Below are 25,423 nucleotides of genomic sequence, written 5' to 3' on the forward strand. Positions count from 1 at the left end.
GATGGCTCAGTTGAAGGCCATTTATGCTTTATGAACTAACTTCATAGTATTGTAATTTAAAGGCAAATAGAAGCATTCTTATTTGCCTTGCATGACCATTAATTTTTGTTTTGCAGAAGAGAACTAATTTTGTTAAACTATTTTGTATACCAACAATGTCATATTCTGGGAAAAAAACTGTAATTGTTCATTTTTGTTTGTTTCTTTTTGGGAAATCCTCATAGTAAAAATCAGAGCTTCTTGCTACCATAAGCTATTGATTGTTAATGAGAATTATTTGTAGCCATTTTTTTAAAAAATCCCAGGTTGCAATATCGTTCCTCTTCTAGGTTATGTCCCCTTAATAATATTCATGATATCAGGACATGAGTGCAAAAAACCAAATGTAGTGAGGTATTCTAAAATCATGCATATATGGATTCAAAATCTCTTCATTTATTTTAAATGCCTATAACTGTGTTATTTGCATGGGTTTTCATAAGACTGATAAATTTAAGAATAAGGAGGAGAAAGATTTGAGGATGAGAAGAAAATGGCTCTCTTACTGGTATTAGTAATCTTGTGGTTAGTGATTTTAAAATGTTTATTTTTTTAAGCTGCAGACTTCATACCTGTAGCATAGAAACATTGCCTTTCCTACACATTTCTCATTATTCTTTCCCAGAAAATTATTGTAAGAGTTTATGAAACTGTATTAAATATCCATATTTGATTTATCCTAATTTTTAAGAGTAAATATTTGAATTCCAGTTTTTGTATATTTAGTGTTCATTGCCATTCATGTACATCAAGCATCAGAAAGAAACTGGAGATTAACCATCTTTCCCTTTCCACACCGGGTACAGTGGATGGCATCAGTACGCACTAGCTGCAAAATTACTCCACCTTATGGAACTAAGTAGGGTTTATTTATTATAATAAAAAGTTAAGATGCACTTTTGTGTATTACTTTGCAGAGTGTAAAGCCACATCTTTTCCAGCGGGATATATTCTTTCATTCTTAACTCTTTTTTGAAAAATCTTAAGTAATTTAACATTCCTTAATATCCTCTTAACAGTGTAAAATCTAGGGTAGAAGGGATTTTTCCCTCCGAAAGGGCTTTATTTTTGCTGTATTTGAATCACTTTCAGAAATCCAGTTATGATCAATAAATTCTAAGTTTATGGCCTCCTGTGTCAGCACTGAAATGGTGGGTTATAATATTAAAACCTACTGCTCTTTTCCCTTATTAACATGCCATTGTTGTGCTTTTGATAAGAAGGTTTGGTTAGAAAAAAATGTGAAAGATCACTTAAACCAAAGCCAGTTATAAGGAGTATTTTCTCCTGTTGGTTTACCTTCACCACAGAATTATAGGAACATCAAAATACACAGTGAATAGTTGTGCATAACATTTCTACCCGTTGTTTCAATTGGCCTTGGCATTTCTTGAAACTATGGTTCTACATTCTTTGTGATGTCTTATTGTTTGTGAGGTTTTTTTTTAAATAACTAAGTGGGGCTGTAAATGTAGATTTGTGTCAGTATCAAGAAATTGTTTTCAGATCTTTAAACGGATTTCCATTTAAGTGTTTTAAACTTGTTTTTTCTTCCTGAGTAGCAAAGGACTTTTATTTTTCACTTTTCCTATATACCTAAAAGTATGAACACTGCATTTCAATGGACTGTATTGTGTACTTTTTGCTGAGAACTTTTTTCTGTAAACACAATTGCCTTGTTCAGTTTTGTTGTAAACTGACTTACCATAAGATGCACTGTTGATATGCTTTCTGATGTGTGTTTGATAAGAGTGATGAAATAAAACTTAAAAAAAAACAGAAGTGACCTACAATAGCAAAAGCAATTCTGGTCAACGAAGAGAAGGTAGGGGGTATCCCAATCTCCAAATTGAAACTATACTACAAAGCTCCTATGACAAAAACAGCATGGCACTGGCAAAGAAACAGACCTGAGGACGGGTGGAAGAGATTAGAAGATGCAGAAATAACCACAGACACACGTAGCCACAACATTTTCAACAAAGGAGCCAAACACCCTGACTGGAGGAAAAATAGTCTTTTTAAAAAACTTTTTAAAATTTATATATTAATTGGTACATTTTAGGTATACAATATATTTACATTTGTCATTGGGTGTTTGTACCTGAACATGATGTATCTTAGTTCTTATTTTTTTCCCCATTACATATGCACCTGTCACCCCCACCACCCTTTCACATTTACAAAGATTTTGTTTCCATTTTTTTTTCTTTCTCATAATTTTTCCTTTCCTTTCTTCCCTTTCCCCTTCCCCTCCCGCCACCCCTCCACCTTTGGACCTTTTTCTATTTCAAATTATCAATTATTCATTTTAATCATTTTCATCCTTATTTACACTTTCAGTTTCTCACACTAGAGATACTATTCAGTATTTACACATGTATGTCCTATTTATTTCACTTAAGAGTATGGCCTCCATATGCATCAATTTATCTCTAAATGACTCTAGTTTCTCGTTCTTTATGGCTAAGTAGTACTCCATTTTATAAAAAAAACCACATCTTCTTTATCCAGTTTCCAGTTGATGGGCACTTGGGCTGTTTCCAAACCTTAGCTATTACAAATTGTGCCGCTATGAACATGGGTGCACATATATCACTGTGGTGTGATTCTTTTAATTCTTTGGGGAAGATACCCAGTAGGGGAATAGCTGGGTCAAATGGGACCTCTAGTCCTAGTTCTCTGAGGTATCTCCATACTGATTTCCACAGTGGTTGCACCAGCCTGCACTCCCACCAACAATGGAGAAGGGTTCCTTTCTCTCTACAACCTCACCAGCATTTGTTATTGGTTGTTTTCTTAATAGCAGCCATTCTTTGTGGAGTGAGGTGGAAATTCAGTGTTGTTTTCATCTGCATCTCTTGAATGAACAGTGATGTTGAACATTTTTTCATATATTTATTTGCTGTTTTTACTTCTTTGTGTGAGAAATGTCTGTTCATTTCAGATGCCCATTTTTGAATTGGGTCTTTGAATTTGGGGCATCTGATTTTTTTCAATTTCTTATATATTCTAGATAATAGACCTTTGTCTGAGGTACAGCTACTAAAATTTTTTCCTGTATTGTACATTGTCTCTTAGCTCTGTTGGTAGTTTCTTTTGCAGAGCAGAAGCTTTTCAATAAGATGAAGTCCCAGTTGTTGATTCTTTGTGCTAGTTCCCATGCTACTGAAGTTTTGTTCATAAAGTCTTTTCCTATGCCAATGTCATTGAGAGTTCTACCTAACTTATCTTCCAGCAAGTTTACTGTTTCTGTCTTGATATTTAGCTCTTTAATCCACTTTGATCTTAGTTTAGTGCATGGTGATAGGTATGGGTCTAGTTTTAATCTTTGGTAGGTTTAAATCCAGTTTTTCCAACACCATTTATTGAACAGGCTATCTTTTCTCCAATGAGGGTGATTGGCTCCTTTGTCAAAGATGAGGTGGCTGAGTATGTCTGGAGTTGTTTCTGCATCTTCTAATGTATTCTACTGATCCTCGGGTCTGTTTCTTTGTCAGTACCATGCTGTTTTTATCACAGTAGCTTTGTAGTATAGTTTCAAGTTGGGGATTGTGAGACCCCTCAGCCATGTCTCTGTTCCCTAGAATTGCTTTTGGTATTCTAGGTTTCTTCTGCTCCAAATAAATTTTTGGATTGTTTTCTGTAGTTCTGTGAAGTATATTGTTGGGCTTTCAATCGGTATTACATTAAATCTATATAGTAGTTTTGGAAGTATGGCCATTTTCACTATATTGATTCTTCCTACCCAGGAACAAGGGATATCTTTCCATTTTCTTATATCCTCTTTGATCTCCTTCTTCAGAGAGCTGTAGTTTTTAGTGTAGAGGTCTGTTGCTTCCTTTGTTAGGTTGATTCCTAGATATTTCATTTTTTTAGATGCTATTGTAAAAGGAATTATTTCCTGAATTTCTCTCTCACTGGGTCTGCTATTTGCATATAAGAAGGCTATTGTCTTTTGAGTGTTGACTTTATATCCAGCTACTCTACTGTATCTGTCAATTAGGTCTTGGCTTTTGGCTTTTGGCCAAGTTTTTTGGGTCTTCTATGTAAAGTATCATATCATCAGCAAATAATGACAGTTTCACTTCTTCCTTTCCTATCTTTATTCCTTTTATTTCTTTCTCTTGCCTAATTGCTATGGCTAATGTTTCCAGAACAATATTGAACAGGAGTGGTGATAGTGGACATCCTTGTCTCATTCCTGATTTTATCATGAAAGTTTTCAGTTTTTGACTATTTAGTATGATGTTGGCTATTGGTTTTTCATACATAGCCTTAATCAGGTTGAGATAAAGACCTCCTATACCAATTTTCTGTAGCTTTTTATCATGAATGGTTGCTGCATTTTGTTGAATGCCTTTTCTGCATCTATTGAGATGATCATATGGTTTTTGTCCTTGACTCTATTAATATAGTGTATTACATTGATTTACGAATGTTGAACCATCCTTGCATCCCTGGGAAAAATCAAACTTGGTCAGGGTGTATGATCTTCTTGATGACCCTCTGTATTCTGTTTGCCAGTATCTTGTTGAGGATTTTTGCATCTATGTTCATTAGGGAGATTGGCCTGTAGTTCTCTTTTTGGGTTGGGTCTTTCCCTGGTTTTGGAATCAAAGTAACACTTGCTTCCAGGAGAGAATTTGGAAGCCTTGCTTCCCTTTCAATTTCCTTGATGAATTTAAAGAGTAATGGTGATAGTTCTTCGTTAAATGTCTTGTAGAATTCAGCAGTGAACCCATCAGGACCTGGGCTTTTCTTTGTTGGTAAAATTTTATTGTTACATTTTCAATTTCACTCATTGTTATTGGGGTGTTTAGAATTTCTATATCTTCTTCATTTAACTTTGGCAATTTGTATGTATCTAGGAATCTGCCCATTTCTTCTGTGTTTTCCATTTTATTAGAGTACAGGTTCTTAAAGTAGGTATTGATGATCTTCTGAATTTCTGCTGGATCTCTTGTGGCTTCACCTTTTTTATTCTTAATTGCATGGATTTGAGCCTTTTCTTTCCTTTTTTGATAAGGTTGGCTAAAAGTTTATCAATTTTATTTATTCTTTCAAAAAACCAACTCTTTGATTCATTTATTTTTGGTATCATTCTCTTAGACTCCACTGCATTGATTTCTGCTACGATATTTATAATTTCCTCTCTTGTGCGAGCTTTGTGTTTGTTATTCTCTTCTTTTTCTCATAGTTTGAGGTTCTGCATTAGATTATTTATCTGAGTTTTCTCTGTTTTCCTAATGTGGGCATTCACTGCTATGAATTTCCCATGTAGAACTGCTTTCATTGTGTCCCACAGATTCGTGTATGTTGTACTGGCATTATCATTTACTTGTAGAAACTATCTAATTTCTTCAATTTGGTCTGTGACCCATTGGTTGTTCAGGAGAGTGTTATTCAATTTCCATGTGTTTGTGGGTATTCTGAGTTTTCTTATGTTATTGAGCTCCAATTTTATTTCACTATGGTCTGATGATATACAGGGGATAACTTCAATTCTTTTACATTTACTTAGATTTGCCCTTTGAGCTAGCATGTGATCTATTTTGGAGAATGACCCATGTGCAGCTGAAAAGAATGTGTATTCTGATTTTGTGAGGTAGAACACTCTACAAACATCTCATAAGTCCATTTATTCAATAGCTTAGTACAGTTCTAGAATTTCATTGTTAATTTTTTTCCTAGATGATCTTTCTATTTCTGATAGAGGGGTGTTGAGGTCCCCCACTACAATTGTATTAGTGCTTATTTGATTTTTCATGTCCATTAATGTTGGTTTTATACAGTTGGGGGCACTTTTATTTGGTGCATAAATATTTAGGATTGTCATCTCTTCCTCCTGGATTGTTACCTTCACAAGGATGTAGTGACCATCTTTGGCTCTCTTAATTAGTTTTAGTTTGAAATCTACTTTGCAAATAAGATTGCTACCCCTGATTTTTTCTGGGATCCTGTCACTTGGATTACTGTTTTCCATCCTTTTACTTTCAGTCTATGAATTTTCTTTTGAGTTAGGTGTGTTTCTTGTATACAGCATATTGCTGGGTTTTGCTTCTTAATCCATTCTGTCAGTCTGTTTCTTTTGATTGGTGAATTGAGGCCATTAACATTGATAATTATAATTGAGAGATATTAACTCATTCTTGCCATGGTACTTTATTGTTGTTGGCTCTTTACTTATTTTTCCCCCTTTCACTTTAGTGCCTTACCTTGCGTGGTGACTTCTCTCTGTTGGCTCTCATGGAGCTGTGACCTTCATTGTCTTTTTCTAGGATATTGCATTAAATTGTTTGGAATTCTGGTTTGGAGTTCATGAAATTTCACAGGTATTCTTTGTCATGAAAATATCTAATTTCCCCATCAATTTTGAAAGATAATTTTGCCAGATACAGCAGTCTAGGTTGGAAGTTATTTTCTTTCAGGGCTTGAAATCCTTCACTCCAGGCTCTCCTTGATTTGAGGGTTTGTGTTGAGAAATCTGCCATAATTCTGATGGGCTTTCCTTTGTAGGTGATTTGTTTCTTTTGTCTAACTGCCTGTAGGATTTTGTTCTTCTGTTGGGTTTCTGGGATCTTGACAATTATATGCCTTGGTGTAGATTTTTTTTTGATCATGGCTGGGTGGAGTTCTATATGCCTCACTTATCTATGTGTCCAATTCTACACCTCTGCCTGGGAAGTTTTCTACTATTACTTCTGTGAACAGTTTTTTTATGTCAATTGTACTTTCTCCTGTTTTTTCATGGACTCCTATCAGTCTTATGTTATTCTTCTTTGCCTCATCTAGCAGCTGTTTTATTGATTTCTCATGGTCCCTTATTATTTTTAAGAAATCTCTGTTTTCATGGTCTTTAACCATGATCCTATCTTCTATAGCTGATATTCTGTCTTCAGATTCTCTTAGTCTGCTCTGCATGCTTTCAATGGAGTTTTTAATCTCCTGTATATCTGTTTGAATCTGTTTCATGGATTCCATTTCTTTCTTTTGTTGGGTGATCATGTTTTCCATTTCTTTCTTATGCTGGGCCTTCCTGACTTCTAGTATGTTTCTGATCTCATCTATTTTCTTACCTGTTTCTGCTCTAGAGCTTCTAATTATGTCTTTCACTCTGCTCACTGTCTCTCTATTTATCTGGGCAATTATTTCTGCTTTGAATTTTTCTAGAGCCTCATGTGTCTGCTTTGTTACTTCCTGTGCTATCAGTTCAAGGTGTCCTGGTGGTTGATTATTTGACTTTTCCACCTCATTTCCCCCAGAATTTCTTTTTTGTGGTGTGGAAGCCTGCATTTGTGCCTTGCTTAAATGTCTTCTCATTTTTGTTTTTTGGTACTGTCCTTGGTTTAATTCCTGGGTTGCTATTTCAGAATTGCTTAATGCAGGTATCTTTGTTGCTTGTGTTTAAAACCCTTGTGGAATGATTGCTTTTCAGAGGTGTCTTCCAGATATGGCTTGTGTTTAGGTTTTGAGGCTCTAATGACTCAGGCTATTTTATTTTCCTTAGATCAGGAAGGAAAACTGATTAGATCAATCACAACATGTTAGACCAAATGTTACAATCGGCAATTCCATAGCATCAAGCACAGCTTAGAAAATGACAATTTGTGGTAGTTATTAATCTATCACATTTAACTATGTGAAGTATAGTCCCCTGTGCCTCTGTAGTGATGGACCAGGTAGCAGAAGAACCATAATGCGTGGTGGGGGGAGAGATAGAATTGGGTCTTGCAGGCACCCGCACTGCTAAGTGGAGCACTGGATAAAGGCAGGGCTCCAAGCCCCTTCCTGGACCTCACTGTGCCATGGACAGGAAGCAGAGCACAACCGAGGAGCCTTAGGCTGCTTGGCCGACTTGCAGAGAGAAGCTGAAAAATAATCATTTTAATAAATAGTGCTGGAAAAATTTGGTTTTAACTTGCCAAAGATTAAAACTGGACCTATATCTGTCACCATGCACTAAAGTAAAATCAAAATGGATTAAAGATCTAAATATTAAAAGAGAAATACTAAACTGGCTGGAAGAGAGATCAGGTAGAACTCTTGAAGACCTTGGTGTAGGAAAAGATTTTATGAACAAGAACACAGTTGCCTGTGAACTAGCACAAACAATCAAAAAGTGGGATCTTTTTCTTTTTAAAAGCTTCTGCACAGCAAGAGAAACCACCAACAGTGTGAAGAGACAATCCACAATGTGGGATAAAATTTTCACCAGCTGTCCCTTAGACAAAGGTCTACTATCTAGAATACATAAAGAGCTTTCAAAAATCAGACCTCCCAAATTTAAAGATCCAATCCAAAAATGGGAATCTGAAATGAACAGACATTTTTCAGACAAAGAATAGAAATACCAAATAAACATGTGAAAAAATGTTCAACATCACTGGTCATTCGAGAGATGCCAATGAAAACAACACTGAGATTCCATCTCACCCCAAAATGAATGGCTGCTATCATGAAATCAACCAATAATAAATGCTGGTGGAGCTGTGGGGAAAGAGGAACTCTGCTCCACTGCTGGTGGGAGTGCAGAGTAGTAAAACCGCTGTGGAAATTAGTATGGAGATACCTCAAAGAACTAGGATTGGCAATCCCATTTTACCCAGCAATTGTTCTGCTGTACAGCTTCCCCAAAGAATTAAAAAAATCATACCACAGTGATATATTTGCACCCATGTTCATAGCAGCACAATTTATGATAGCTAAAACTTGGAAGCAGTCCAAATGCCCATCAACTGGAGACTGGATAAAGAAAATGTGGTTTTTTAATAAAATGGCATATTAGCCATAAATAATGGGAAAGTAGAGACATTTATAGCTAAATGGATGCACATTGAGGCAATACTCAATTGAAATAAATAGGACATGTGTAAATACTGAATAGTTTCTCTAGGGTGAGAAACTGAAAGTGTAAATAAATACTAAAATGTATAATGGATAATATATAATAGGAAGAAATGGTGCAAAGGGTAAGAGGAAGTGGGAGGAATAGGGGAAAAGAAAGAAGGGAATGGAATTGATATGAGAAAAAGAAAAAATGGAAACAAAGTCTTTGTAGATAGGGAGGGGTGGAGGGGTTGGTAGGAAGGGAGTGCGGAAAAAATATGAACCAAGATGGTTAATGTAAAGGTGCAAATTTCCAATGATGAATGTCATTATATTTTATACCTTAAATGTACCAATAAATTAATTAAAAATAGAGATTCTGGAACCAGATTGCCGAGATTCAATTGTCACCTTGCACTAGCTGTGTGACCTTGAATAGATTTTTAGATCTCTGTGCCTCAGTTTCTTCATATGTGAAATGTGGATGATAATATTTACCTGGCAGGGTTGTTGAGCAGATTAAACAAGTTAATATATCAGTGACTGGCACATGGTAAGGTTATTGGAATACGTATTATTATTAGTGCTAGAATTAGAGAATGTAGATATTACCTTTGTCTCTCATTCTCACATTCCACTATTAACCAAATCCTGGTATTCAGTCTCCTTAATATATCTCACTCTTTATTGCCACCATCTTATTTTCATGCTCAAGATCAAGGAATAGGAAAGTTTTTCTGTAAAGGGCCAGAGAGTTAATATTTTAGGTTTCTCAAGTCACAATTTCTCAAACCAGAAACTCATATATCATAAATGATTCAGTGCTGCTATGTTCCAGTAAAACTTTTGTTCCGTAATTGCAGAAAGAAATGTATGGAGACATAGAAGTTGGGTAAAAAAACAAATCCTTTAATCGCTAGCAAGGGGAACCACCAGAAACTTGTCTGATCAATGTCCATCCCGTCCTTTCTTTTAACATTTCCTTTTATATCTTCTTTTAGCCATTACCTCATTTCTGGTGGTCTTAGTAAAATTTCTGTTTCTTTTTTACAACTAGTTCCTGTTAATGGTTATAGTCACAGACATATAACAAACAGATGGCACCTAAAACACATACATTGTAAACTACCCAAACATTTCTATTTTGCTTTTCTCCAGGTTAAATGTTATCTACAGTTAGGTTATAGGTCAAAGGTTCAGTTAGCCATCACCTTAAACAGTAAGAGTTACAGGAAAGGTAAATCTTTTTTTTTTTATCAAGTTGGAACATCTACTGACTCATAGCCTCTCCAGGTCTCTCTTGTTTTTTTTTTTTTGTTGTTGTTGTTTTTTCTGAAATTCTTTTATTGGTACATTTTAGGCATACAACACATTTACATTTCTCATTGGGAACTTGTACCTTTACATGATGCATCTTGGTTCTTATTTTTTCCCCATTCCTAGCCCTCCCTTCACCCCCTCCACCCTTCCCTATTTACAAATACTTTATTTCCATTTTTTCCATTTCTCATCATTTTTCCTTTTCCTTCCTTCTTATTTAAACAATAAGAGTTACAGGAAAGGTAAATCTTAAAGGAATGGATTACTTATTCTACTTCAGCTACCTTAATAACTAACCTATAGTTTAAATTTTTTCTATTATTCCTCCCTTTATCTGCTTCAGGATGATTCTTCTATCCATAATATGTCCTACCTAATATATCTACATTTCTTATTAGCATCATTTGATAATGTTGAGTAGCAGCAATACGCTTATGGATAAATTTTGAAATCCACTGGACAATGCAAGGGCCAAACATCAGTACTAATATGGTAAAAAGGAGAGGGCCTAAAAGGGATCCTATCCATGATTTCCATCCTTTTCAAGTGAAATCAATTCCATAAGATGGCTCTCCTGTACCAAATTCATTGTCAAGAGTCTTAATTCAATCTCTTCATTTATTCAGTGATTCTTGTACTATACCAGACTTGTTAGCATAATAACAACATTCTTCACCAAGGAATAAACAGGTTCCCCATTTTTGAGCTGTGAGCAAATCAAGAGCTTGTCTGTTCTGCAGCACCACATGGGCTAGAGAATCTTCCTGAGTTTCTAGGGCTTGGAGTACATCTCAAATTTCCTCAAGGTCTTTTCTAATCTCTTGTCCTAATGAAATATACCGTTTTTGCCCTAGGCCAATGGCTGTCCCCCTTAAAATGAGACTGCTGGCTATTGCAAGTCTGGCTAGGATAGGTAGCACCATCTGGTCTCTCTTTGTTCGAAGTGTTTGCACTGGGGAAGTGACTTGTAAAGGTACCTTTTTTATGGCTGCTGGAGTGTAAACAGACAAATTTGGGATTAGAATCCCCAAAGTATACTTTGTGATGATTTTTCCCGAGATCACCTTGTACACTCCATCCCCACAGGTGAAAAAGGTCCCATTAGGTGCTTCATAGTTGTTTTCCTCATTCAACAAGACTAAGTTGGTGCAGGCATTATTTTCCTTGTTACTCCTATTCTGTCCTAGGAAACAAGTTCTGTTTCTGACTGTCCCAGTTGGATATCTCAAAAGAGTGCGTGGCTGCTCTGGTGATGTTAAGGGTTAGGTTCGTGTATATTTCTATTGCTTCATAATTCATCAAATTTAAGGGGGCACATAACCAGCAATCTGATGCCAGCTCCTCATTTGCTTGCATCAGCAATTAGATTTATCATATCTATTCCAGTATAGTTCTGAGAGTGCCCTTTCAGCATAGCTTGGATTTCGTAAATGGCAGGGGTCTTTTCTATCTCGGGGAGCAGCTTCCCACACCTTTTTGATTTGTAATGTCTATCGCTTTATCTTTTGAGGTCCATGTTTGGCAGTGTACTGATACCCTATACAAACCTGAAACATTTTTCCTTGTGACCACGTGGAATTCCATGGGTCTGGCACATTCATGGATATAGGATTGCATTGACCTTGTTTACATTTATCACAACTGCTGGCAACACGTCCAACAATTGAGTTGTTGAGCCAAGCCCTTGTTTTTCCTTTACAGTATGGCTTTTCAACCTAGTATCCCCCACAATCAGAAGCTACCCAAGGCCCCCTATAATGTTCTCTTGGGCAAGCATCAAAGAATACAGTGAATGGATATCCTCTGGTTCCCATTTTACCATTTTGAAAGTTACAAAATGTTCATCACTAGGCTTAAACACCCACAGTTCAAAAACAAAGAAACTCAGAGCAGTAGTGATCTGGCATAGCACAAGAGTCCATGCTGCCTTTCCTGGCACTCCCATTCTTCAGCCATGCATTGACTCATGAGCCTCCAATTCTCTACCTCTGTCTGGGAAGTTTTCCATTCCTTCTGTGAACAGTTTTTTTAATGTCAATTGTGATTTCTCCTGTTTTTCCATATACTCATATCAGTCTTATGTTATTCTTCTTTGCATCATCTAGCAGTTGCTGGATCAATTTCTCATGGTCCCTTACTATTTTTAAGAAATCTCTTTTCATGGTCACTAGCTACAATCCTGTCTTCTATATCTGATATTCTATCTTCAAATTCCCTTAATCTGCTATCAATACTTTCAATGGAGTTTTTAATCTCTTGAATATCTGTTTGAATCTTTTTTGTGGATTCCATTTCTTTCTTATGTTGGGTGATCATGGTTTCCATTTCTTTCTTGTGCTGGGTATTCATGGCTTCCAGCATGTGTCTGAGCTTATCTATTTTTTTTATCTGTTTCTGTTCTAGAGCTTCTAATCATGTCTTTCACTCAGCTCACCATCTCTGTAGATATCTGGGAGATTATTTCTGCTTTGAATTTTTCTAAACCCCATTCATCTGTTTTGTTACTTCCTGTGCTATCAGTTCAGGGTGTCCAGGTGGTTGGTTATCAGACTTTTCCATCTCATTTCCCCTGGGGTTTACCTTTGGTGGGGTGGAAGCCTGAGTTTGTGCCTTGCTTAAATGGCTTCTCATTTTAGTGTTTGGTACTGTCCTTGGTTTAACTCCTGGGTTGATACTTTGAAATTGCTTATTGTAAGTATCTTTGTTGCTTGTAATTAGAACCCTTATGGAATGATTGCTTCTCAGAGGTGGCTTCCAGATATAGCTGCTCTTTAAGTTTTGAGTCTCTAATGCCTCTGAAGGTATCTTATTTTCATTTTACCAGGAAGGGTCACTGACTAGATCAATAACAACACCTTAGCCCAAATGATACATTCAGCAACACCACTGCATCAAGTACATCTTCAAAAATGACATTTTGTGGTAGTTATTAATCTATCACCTTCAACTGTGTGAATTAAATCAAGATCGAGGACCAACCCACCATATGTTCATAGTGAATATACTCTTCAATGTAATAACTTTACCCTTCGGGATGGGGAGTTAGAAGGAATTGGGGAGGGAGGGACAGATAGGTAGAAGGATAGGCAAAGGTTAGCAGTAAGGCCAGAGGACACAGGCGAGAAGGAAAAGAATAATAGAAAAATAAAGAACTCTGAATGAGGGCCAGAACAGGGACAAAAAGGGAGATGAACAATATGGGACAGCAAGAGAGTGAGTGTAAGAGAGAGAGAGAAAGGAAAGGGAAAAGAAAGAAGAAAAAAAGGAGAGAAAAACAACAATTTGCAAAGAGTAGGAAAAAAATTAAAGATAAGAGGAGAAAAAGAAAAGAGAAAAAAACCCCCAAACCAATAATACTAATTTTGGAAATAAAAAATAAAAATGAAAATGGAGGGCCTCCTTCAGGGTATGTCTCTGTTGTCACAATAGACAATGTGGGTAGCAGTGTGCATATATGTCAATGAGTCTCAGCAAGCCAGTCCCAGACCCGTGAGATATTGGGCAGATTTCTGGCTGCAAGTCCAAGTTGAGCTCCCTGTCTTCCTGTAGAGTTGAACTCTGCAGGGTTGTATTGCAGGTTCCAGCTGCCCTTCCCCCGAAGATAGTCCTGGTTCAGATGGGAGGTGATGATCGCTCCAACTTACCCAGTACAGTGGTCTGGTGGTCCAGTATCCTCTGTGTCTTTGTAGTCTGGTACCAAATGGCAGTACAGCCCAAAGGCCAGAGGAGCAGGGGCTGTAGAAGTGCAGGGAAGGTCCAGTGGATTGCTGCCGGGGTGTGGGCTGGATCGGTGTGTTCCGCGCGGCCCGGGACTCTGCTACGGCATCCGCAGATGTGCCTGTCTGAAATGGGCTGGATTGGCATTTTCCTGTTGCTTTTATCTAGTTATATTAACTTTCATTCTTTTTAAAAAATTTTATTTATTTATTTTGGTATTAACTTTCATTCTTTAATTCGATTCTTTATCTCACTTTTCTCCTCTTCTGATCTTCATTTTATTTCTTTTTCACATTTATTTCTGTCATTTTTCTCTTTCTCCTCCTTCCATTTTTATTAACTATTAGAATTTGTTAACATTAAGATATTAATTGACTCTATGCTATTATTGCTGAATTCTTTTTTTACTGTTAATTGTAGTATAACAGCTGCATTTAGTAGATATTTATTATAAGTTTATATTATATTATTACAATAATATATTATTACTATATTATCTCTTTTCTATTGTTAAGTGTGGTATAGTTGTAGCTTTTACTGGTTCTTATATTTATCAATAGCGTGTTTGTCTTTGATTATATTATTATTGCTGATTTCTTTGCCATTGCCAGAGGTGGCATAGTTTCTTTTAGTTAGTTTTTACTGTATTTCAATATCTGCTTTCTCTTTTTGTTGTTAACATTACTGTTTTTTTTTTTTTTTTGCTCTGTGTTGTGCTGGGGATCAAGGCCCTGAAGAAGGTTGGAAATTCAAATATTATACTGAATAGTTTGAATAGAGACATAAACACTAAAATGTAATCAAGCATAAGGACACAGCACATGGAAACAGATTTTAATTAAATATATCTCCAGAGTAGTTACAGAGTTCCTCTGACCTAACTCATTTTTAACCCACAGAGTGGAAAAAGAATGAGAAATGTAGGTAATAAGATGCTTCCTAATACACTTACCTCACCAAAAGCTGATCTCATAGACATTGAAATACATAGAGGAAGGTGCAGGCAAATAATTCAAATGCCAAATGTTCTAAATGTTTGAACAGAAGAAGAAGGGACACATAAGCAAATGTATAAAATGTTTAATGAGCTTACAGAGGATTTCATTAAATAGATAAAGGACTCTGCTAATGAAATATTTGATGAGGTTTAAAAAAAGAAACAAACTAATTGAGTTAAACAAGGCAACAGATGTGGATGACCTGTTTGATAAAGAACTAGGTATCATAATCCTTTACATATAAGAAACCCAAAACTCTACTAAATGACTGTGGAATAAATAGTATCAGCAAAGATATAGGACACAAAATAAATATATACAAATTAATAGCATTTCTGTATACCAACAAAAAAACCACCAAGAAATAAATTAGGAAAGCCATCATACTCACAATAGCCTCATAAAAACTAAATACTTAGGAATTGATCTAAACAAGGAAATGAAAGACCTCCATTTAAAAAAAGGTATAGTACTCCGAAAAAAATAGATCAAAAAGAACATCAGAAAATGGAAATATATTCCCAGTACCTGGGTTGCCAAAACCAATACAGTATTGTCAGAAAGGCCATGTTTGTATTAGTGCTTATAAGGGCTTTCAGGGCTGGGGCAATGCTCCTCAAAAAACTGCACATGCTCTGAATCAGGTTTAATTTGACACAAATTTATAAGATTGGCCTACTGCCCAGAATCAAATGTAGAAGAGTGCAAAAGATCTGTCCACATGTTAGATATCCAAAGGATCCAGCCAGAGGCCTGGAGCACATGGCAGTGCCCTTTATCAGGAGGCTGTATAAGTCTGTATCAGGAGGCTGGAGGATCCACAATAGAAGACCAAGGGGTCTGTGTCAGGAGGTTGAAGGGTTGGAACTGGAAGCTAACGGTCTGAGCCAGAAGGCCAAAAGGCTGGTGCTGGAAGCTGAAGAATCTGTGCTGAAAGCCAGGAGTTGACACCCATGCCAAAGACCATAGTTCCTCTGAGAATAGCAGCTCTCCTTGGCAATGGCAAGGACTGGAGCTCCTCCAAAGAGAACATCCAAAGCTCCTGATAGGAAAATCAGCTGCAAAAATGCTCTTCCAAGGAAAATCAGCTGGAATCCTTCCCTCTCATTCTGCTTTTTATATCATCCTGACAACAATCCTCCTTAAAGTGGATCTTCCATGCGCAGAACCATGCTGACTCAATTCAGCTGGGCATTCCCACTCAAGATGGCAATCAACTAACCACTACATTACTCAAAATTAAATATAGATTAAATGCAATGGCAACCAAAGTATAAACAATATTCTTAGAAGAACTAGAAAAACCAATCCCAAAATGCATATGAAACTAGAAGTGATACAGAAGAGCAATAGAAATCCTGGGCAACAAGAACAAAGATGGGGTCATCAGAATCTTAGATTTCAAATTATACAACAAAAGTATAGTGATGAAAACAGCATGATACTGATTCACAGACATGATCAGTGGAACAGAATAGAGAATTTGGAAAAAACACTAAGTACCCTCAGCCTTCAAAAATAAGGCCACAAACATAAACTGGAGGAAAGATCACTTCTTTCATGAATTGTGCTGGGAAAACTGATTATTACTTGGAGAAGAATAAATCTGACCCATATATTTCACCCTGCATGACAATCAAGTCAAAATGATATAAAAAGAGAAACACTGAATCTTCTGGAAGATAAAATAGATAAAACTCTTGAAGACATAGGAATAGGCAAGGGCTTTCTGCCAGAAACCCCAGTTGCACAAGAAAAAACACCAACAGGCAACAAATATGACAACTTAACATTCTTCTGCACAGTAAAGGAAATGAACAACAGAGTGAAGAGAAAACCTACATGATGGGAAAAAATTTTACCAGCTACTCCTCAAAGAATTAATATCTATGATATATAAAGAACTCAAATAATTACCACCCCAAATAAAAGACTCAATCAAAAATGGTCAGTTGAAATGAATAGACACTTCCTAAATGACCAATAAAATATGAAGCAGTGTCTGGTGTCTTTGGCCAAATCAAAACAACACTAATATTCTATCTTATTCCAGAAAAGTTGGCTATCATCAAGAATTCATAAAACAACAAATAATGGTGAGGATGTGGTGAAAAAGGAACTATTTAACATTGTTGATGAGAATGTAAAGTACTACCACTGCTATAAAACCTATATGGAGTTTCCTCAAACAACTAAAAGTAGAAATTCCATTTGACCTTGCTGTACTCCCTTTGGATATTTTCTGAAAATTTTTAAAACATCATATTATAATGATGTGCACATACTCATGTTTATAGCAGAAGAACTCATGAAAGCTAAATCTTAGAAGAAGGCTATATGCTCATTAACAAATAAATGGATAAAGAAAATATGATATATGTACACAATAGGATACTAGTCAGCCACAGAGAAGGATAAATTTAAGTTATTTGTAGGAAAATGCATGCAACTTGCTACCATAAGGCTAAATGAAATAAGTCAGACACAGAAAGTTAAATATTTCATGATTTCTCATACATGATGAATCCCAATATACAAATTATTTAAAGAGCAAACTAAAAGTATAGGAAGCAGTAAGCTAGCTGTTTTGGACATGGAAATAGGATCTAAGAATGGAGCAGGTCTATAGATGGAGAAGAAGGAGTAGAGGGGAAGAGGAAGTAAAAGAGCTTAAGGTGCCATCTACATATTCCCCACAAGGAATGCATTTGTTATGTATCACAAACATGTACTATTTAAAAGGGGAATTTAGATCTATAGGGGTAAATAGAATCAATAATATCCATAATTTTATATGGTAGATGAGAAAATTTAATTGTTCAACCAAGAAAATTGCATTTTAAATTTAAAGGATGTTATAATTGCTTTACCAGCATACATACTAAAATTGGAATGACACAGAGATTAGTATTGCCCCTTGGCAAGCAGGGAGTAGAATTTGGAGATAAGAAGGGGACACAGGGAAGGATAGAGAGATTAGGGCGGAGGGAAATGGGAGTAAAAATGATCATGATGTGATATTTATGTGTATCAGTTCCTCACAAGGAACTTTTATTTATTGTGTTCTGCAAACACACACTAATAAAAACATTTTAAAACAAGAATGGTATACCTGTGATGAAGCATTCTCTTGTGGGATTACCAAAGGATTGGTAGCTGTGGAAGAAAAGACCAGTGAATTTGAAGACATTAGAGTGGAATTTATTCAAAATTAAACCAACATTTAAGAATACACTGGAAGATGAACACCCTTTATTACACATAGAAAAATATTAAGCAACTTTTCCCATGTGTAATTGGATTCCCAGAATTGGAGAAAATATAAATAGAAAATAGTCAAAATTTCTCAAGATGTGAGAATCTTAACAAACACCAAGCCACATAGACACACACACAAATATATAAACATTGATTTGAATTCTTTTTTATAAATAAGAGCAATTTAAGAAAACCTGGGACAGGAGAAGATCTTACACATAAAAGAATAAACTTGAAGATTACAGCTGACTTCCTTTCAGAACTTATGAAAACCAGAAGATAATGAAGTGATATATTTCAAATGGTGAGAGAGAAAACCTGACAGTCTAGAGTTTTGTACAACTTGGCTGTGATCATATAAGAGCATCCCTATTCTGAGGAAATGCACCCTGGAGTAGCTGATGAAGGCACAGGATCATGGTGTAGGCAGCATTCTCTCTTTGATTCAGAAGAAAAGGAAATCTACACTGGTATGTTTAGTACAAGATTTTTTACATGAGGAATGATAGCACCTCTGTCAAACATCATTTAGGAATGAGAAAAAGCTGGAACATCTCTCATTTACTTGACAAACCCAGCATTACACAGTTATTCAAAATAGACAAGGACATAATAATAGACCAATGCCCTCCACAAAATATTGGCAAATAGTGTGTGAAATTGTAAATGAATGCAGCATATATGAAAAGTAATTGCATATGAAGGTTAAAATATTATGGTAATTGAGTTTAGGTCAAAGATGCAAGGCAAATTCAGCATATTAAAATCAATCAATACTATTCATATTATCAAAAGAGTAAAAAAAGATATGAGTATCTCAACAGATGCAGGAAAATATTAAAAAACTTATACATCAATAATAAAAAAATCTCAGCAAAATGTAAATTGTAGAAAAGTTCAGAAGCTCAAGATTACCTACAGAAAATCTGTAGATGATAACTATGTTAAATAGTGACATATTGAATATTTTCCCTGTAAGATCAGAGACAACGCAAAGATATCTCTACTGTCACTGCTACTCAACAGTATACTACAGTCACAAAACCAGTAACAAGACAAAGAATTATTACATTTAAAATGCCACTAAAGTAAATAAATAAATTTAACAAGTTCATGTGATAATAAATCACAATACATAAATCACTTACATTTCTACATACAAATAATAAATTATTAGAATATAGATATCTAAAGGACTATTTGTAGTAACTCTAAAAAGCAATTAATAGTTATAAACATAACTAAGTTAAAATTTTACGTGCTGAGCACTAAAACTTTGATGCAAGAAATTAAAGACCATCTAAATAAAGAACACTTGAACATATATCCTTGGTCACTGACTTGAAAAAAGTAGTTTCTGTTAAGAGATTGTATCTAGAATATGTAAAGATTTCTTAAAGTTCAGTTGTACAGGTGAATGGATAAAGAAAATGTGTTATCTACATATAATGGAATACTATTTGGCTATAAAGAAAGATAAATTTGAGACATTTGTACAAAATGGATGCACCTGGAAAATATAAGTGAGTGAAATAAATCAGACACATAAGCTTAAATGCCATGTATTATCTCTCATTTAAGTAAGGCAAAGCAAAAACATACAGCATAAACATTAGAGTGTGTCTCCCTTGTGTTATTCACAGGATGTGGCAAGATGAGACTTCTGACTCTTCCCCAAAGTAAAAACGACAATGAAAGACAAATTTTTGAATGGATTTAGGATATCCAGGAAACCACAGCAGTCTAATGAAAGTGGATTTCCATCCTCCAAAGCTGACACAGGGGATAGCAAAAAGCCACACAGACAAATTATTCAAATAGATACAGAAGAGATTAAAAAACAGATCAAATAAGTGTGTAGTAGTATCACAGAATATATAACTAAACATATAATGGAAGGAATAACAAAATGATCAGGAGGCTTATAGAAGATACTAGTAAAGAAACAAGCTGAGCTAAACAAAATGATACAAAAGATGAGTTAGCAGTTTAGCAAAGAATTAGAATTCATGAAAAGGTTCTAAACAAAAATTCAAGAGATTAAAACTATATTGAAAGTGTGGGCAGCAGAAGTGACCAATGTGAGGGCAGAACATCAGAAATAGAAGATAGGGATGCTTTCAAGCACTGATTACTAAAAAATATCTTTAAAACTACAAGAGAACATGATAAATGCATCCAACAGCTGCTAGGTGATGCAAAGAAGACTAATATAAGATTAATTAGAATAAGAGAAAAATCAGAAAGTAGCACAAATGGCATAAAGTCCTGTTTACAGAAATAATAGTAGAAAATATACCAAATATAGGGAAAGAAATAAACAGATCTGTGGGTATAGAGAACCTCAAAGAGCTGCAATTGAAGGAGAATCTTTCTATATCACATTATATTCAAAATACCAGAAGTGCAACACAGAACCATAAAAGATGTTAAAGAAAAGAAACAAATAACTTAAAAGAAAGCCATTATAATTATAGCAGACTTCTCAACACAAACATAAAGGCCAGGATGGCTTGGAGTGAAATATTCCAAGCCCTAAAAGATAATAACTTCCAACACAGACTTATATATTCTGCAAAACTTTCCTTCAAAATTGATGGAGAAAGAAGGTATTTTCATGACAAAGAGCACCTCAAGAAATTCATGACCACCAAACCAGCACTACAAAAAATTCTCTAGGATACCCTAAGAAAAAACAAGAAGCCAACAATGCCAAAAATATATGAAATGAATATACCAGGCTGTATAAGAAGTTAAGCAGAAAGGAGGGAGGAGAAGCAAATCAACAACAGAAAAAATAATGCAGTGATTAGGGATATGTCACTGCCTTTCAATAGTAACTCTCAGTGTGAATGGTCTCAATTCCCCAATCAAAATACATGGATTGGCTGAATGGACCAAGAAAGACAACCCAACAATATGTAGTATACAAAAACACATTTAACCTTAAAACAAATACACAGACTAAAAATCAAAGGATGGAAAACAATACTCAATGGATTGGAAATCTGAAAAAAAAGCAGGAGTAGCTATACTGAATTTCAGACAAAGTGGATTTTAAAAGGCATAGATAGTCACTAGATATTGGTCAAGGGGATAACTCAACTCGAAATGATAATAATTATAAACAATGTGCACCAAACACTGGCATACCCAACAAACACCAGTGGACATAAAAAGTCAGAAAAACACACATACAAATATAATGGGGGACTTCAATTCCCTACTGTCACAGACAGATCGACTAGACAAAAAATTAACAGATAAGTATCAGAGTTGAGCCAAATCTTGAACAAATGGACTTGACAGATGTCTATATCCCAACAACCACAGCATCCATATTCTTCTTGGCAGCACATGAAACTATCTCCAAAATAGACCACACATTAGCCAATGAAGCATGGTTTAATACATACAAACAATCAAAATTATCCCAGGCATATTATCACATCATAGCACAATGAAATGATGTCAATGGCAAAAGAAACCACAGAAATTATGCAACCACATGAAGATAAGAGAATGTATTCTCTTTTTAAAATTTTATTGGGTACTATTTTGATATACATAGTGATAACATTCATCTTAGGGAATTCATACCTGTACATATCTTGATTCTCTTTTTTCCCATTCCCTTCCCCTCTTTAACCCTTACTCCTCTCCTTATTTACAAAGTATTCTTTCCATTTTATCCTTCTTTTCTCATTTTTTTCCATTTCACTTTCTTCCTTTCCACCTCCTCCCTCCCTAGTTCCCCTTTCCTTTTGAACAATTTCTTCCTATTACATGATATCTATTATACAGCCTGGTCCTTACTTACACTTTCAGGTGCTCACACCAGAGAGACAATGTGATATTTACCTGTGTGTCCTATTTATTTCACTTAAGAGTATGGTCTCAAGGTGCATCCATTTACCTAGGAATGTCTCTAGTTTATCCTTCTTTATGGCTGAGTAGTACTCCATTATATTAAAAAAACACATCTTTTTAATCCATTCATAGGTTGATGGGCATTTGGATTGTTTCCAAAATTTAGGTATTACAAATTTTGCTGCTATAAACATAGGTGCACATATATTGCTGTGGTATGATGCTTTTAGTTTTGGGGGGAAGATACCCAGAAGGGGAATAGCTGGATCAAATGGGGCCTCTAATCCTAGTTTTTTGAGGAATCTCCACAGTGATTAAAAGATCCAATCAAAAAGTGGGCAACTAAAGTGAATAGACACTTCTCAGGAGAAGTACAAATGACCAATGAAGACATGAAAAAATGTTCAGCATCTCTGGCCGCTAGAGAAATGCAGTTGAAAAAAACACTGTAAGTTCATCTTACTCCAGAGAGAATTATGTAATTTCAAGAAATAATGACAAACACTAACAAGGATAGAAGTTAAAGGAACCTTTTTATATTGTTGGTGGTGTAAAATAGTACAATCACTTCAGATATTAGAATGGAAATTCCTCAAAAACAAAACAAAACAAAACAAAACTAGAAATTCCACTTAATGCAAGTACTCCACTTTTAGATGTCTTCCTGAAAAAGTAAAAGATATTATACGACAGCAATTCATACATGTATATCTGTATTTATAGCAGCACAATTTATAGTAGATGAGTCATGAAAGTGGCCCCTATGTCCATCAAAGACAGAAGGATAAAGAAAATGTGGTATTTATGCTGAGTGATGTCCTGCTTTGGCACAAAGAAGGATAAATTTAAGTTTTTTGTAGAAAAATGGATGCACCTTGAGACCATTACATTAAATAAAATATATCAGACACACAAGCTTAAATATCACATGGTTTCTCTTATATAAGAAACCCTAAATACAAACAAAGATCAAAATAAAAGATAAATAGGGCCGGGGATTTAGCTCAGTGGTTTCGCCGTCTGCTGAGCAAGCTCAAGGACCCAAGTTCAAACCTGGTACCAAAAAAAAAAAAACGATAAATAATAGAAAACAGGGAGATAGATCCTTTGCAAATGGGAAGGGGATCGAGAGATGAAGGGAAGTGGAAAGATGGGAGGAGAAGGGGATGAAAAAAGAATTGATATAAATTATGTATATATACTAATTCCCCAAGAGAAATGTAATCATTATGTACTGCAAAGATATACATATAAAAACTGAAAGTAAATACTATTAGCAATTAAAAAATCCATATGTCCATATCCTTCCTAAAATCTGGGGAGTTTTTAGACAGTATTTATTGAAATTAGTTTCATTCCTTTATTTCTTTATCTCTTCTCCTTCTGGTACTGCTATAATTTGTAAATTCATACTTTTGATGCTGTCCAAGAGTTCCCTTATGATTTCTTCACTCATTTTCAACCATTTTTCATCTTCATGCTGTAATTTACTAATTTCAGATGACTTGTCTTCAATTTCACTATTTTTTTTTCAGTTTTTCAGTCCTGTTTACCATGGTCCTAGGATGTGTAATTCCCTCCAACACCTTGGCAGATGATTTTGGCAACATGAACTTGGTCAAAGAGGGTTTTAATCAAGCTCTTTGAGTAAAAGGGCCATTTCCCGATCTGAAGCTACCATCAGCATTTCTACCACCTGAGTATAAATTTGCCTTCTCAAAATGGGCCTACTAGCTCATGACCTGCATCAGAGTTCATAGGCTTCTACACGAAACACAAGACTCCAACAAAGGCATTGTTGTTTATGGATGGCTGCAAAGTTATTGTTGCTGTTGGGGATATGAGAAAACCACCCAGTATTCCACCAGCATGCAGATTTCACTTCCCCATTTTATTATTTCATAAGGTTTTCTTTTCTATTGTTCCATTTTCTACTATATTGTTGATTATATTGACAACATGTCTTCAATCTTTACCAGCATATTTTCCTTTAGTCCTTTTACATGTTTATGAATACTACTTTAAAGTCTTCGTCTGCTAATTCTAAAATCAGAGCACAACAGAGTGCAATGGGTCCTGGGTGGCTCCAGTCTGTCCCTTGACACCATGCTACTCCCAGGCAACACTGTTATCATTGATTCAGTCAGATTCAGTGTTATCCTGCATGATCCTATGTACATTTTGCTGTGCATCTCGGCCAGCATGGAAATTGTACATCCTCCATGGTGCCCGAGGTGCTGTTTGACTTAGTATCTGTTGAAAACACCATCTCCTTCCAGGCATGCATGGCCCAGTTCTTCTTCCTGATCTGGTCTCCATACTCTGAGCTGCTACTACTCAGTTATGGCCTATAACTGCTATGTGGCCATCTACTTTCCTCTGATCTAGAGCTCCAGATGAGCCTGCTCTCTTGTTGGGCCCTTGTTGTGGTTGTGTGGGGCATCTGTGCCCTGAATGCCTCTGTCCACCCTGGTCTGATGACACAGTTGTCATTCTGTAGTCCCAGGGTAAGCACCCAGCTCTTCTGTGAGATCTCCTATCCTCTGCTGCTGTGTTACAGCCCTACATGCATGAACAGCCTCATGACACTCCTGAGTCATGCCTTAACTTATATAGATGCCTGCTAACCCTGCTGTCCTACGGCTGTAACATCCCCAGCATCCTGCACATGCACTCAGCTGAAGGGAGGCAGAAGGCCTCCTCCTCATGCTCCTCTCACCTCTTCGTGGTTTTAGTGTTCCACTCATCTGTGTTCTGTGCCCACAGCAGCCCTACCTCCAGTGACACCCTGAAGAGAAACAAAATCTCAGGAGTGCTGTATTCAGCACTGAATCCCACCCTGAACCCCCTCATCTACACTCTGAGGAACAGGAGATGAGGTGTGGACTAGAAAGACTCATGCCCTTCTTCAGGTATCAGGTGGAGATGTATAGACTGTTGTGCCACCAAGAATCCTTCCATGCCTGACTTCCGGGGGGCAGGCTTCTAGAGATGAAGCCTGGCTATCGCCATTTTAGGAAAATCACCTTCAGACAAAGAGTCTGGACATTTCATTTAGGCTCTGCTGCTGGTTGTTTCAGTTGAACTGTTCAGGTTATGTGTACCCAATCAATGTCTGATCCACAGAACTAGCAGCATAGATCCTGGCAGGTGCTCTTCTTCCACACAGGGGAAATCATGGGTGTCATCCTGTGATTCCAACAAGCCTGGCTGTTCTTGACCCTCCTCTTTCTTAGCTGCCCCTACACCCTGTCTTGGACCAAACCTCCAGGTAACAGAGCTCCTGGGCAATATCAGAGTCTTGCTGGCCCACACTCAAACATTGGCTGGTAATGACCATTCTATGCTCAGAGTCCCCTCCTTCCCTCATTACATGGCCAGGATCTGTTTTT

At 36.1% G+C, this 25,423-nt stretch overlaps 1 pseudogene; it reads left to right on the forward strand.

Moving 5' to 3' along the window:
* Positions 1-18,543: 18,543 nt before the first annotated feature.
* Positions 18,544-24,998, forward strand: LOC101721062 (olfactory receptor 13A1-like; annotated as a pseudogene).
* The last annotated feature ends 425 nt before the right edge of the window (positions 24,999-25,423 follow it).

Source organism: Heterocephalus glaber, unplaced genomic scaffold (genome assembly GCF_053883595.1).
Source record: "Heterocephalus glaber isolate CG9 unplaced genomic scaffold, H.glaber_assembly_v1.0 deba00001497, whole genome shotgun sequence".
NCBI lineage: Eukaryota > Metazoa > Chordata > Mammalia > Rodentia > Bathyergidae > Heterocephalus > Heterocephalus glaber.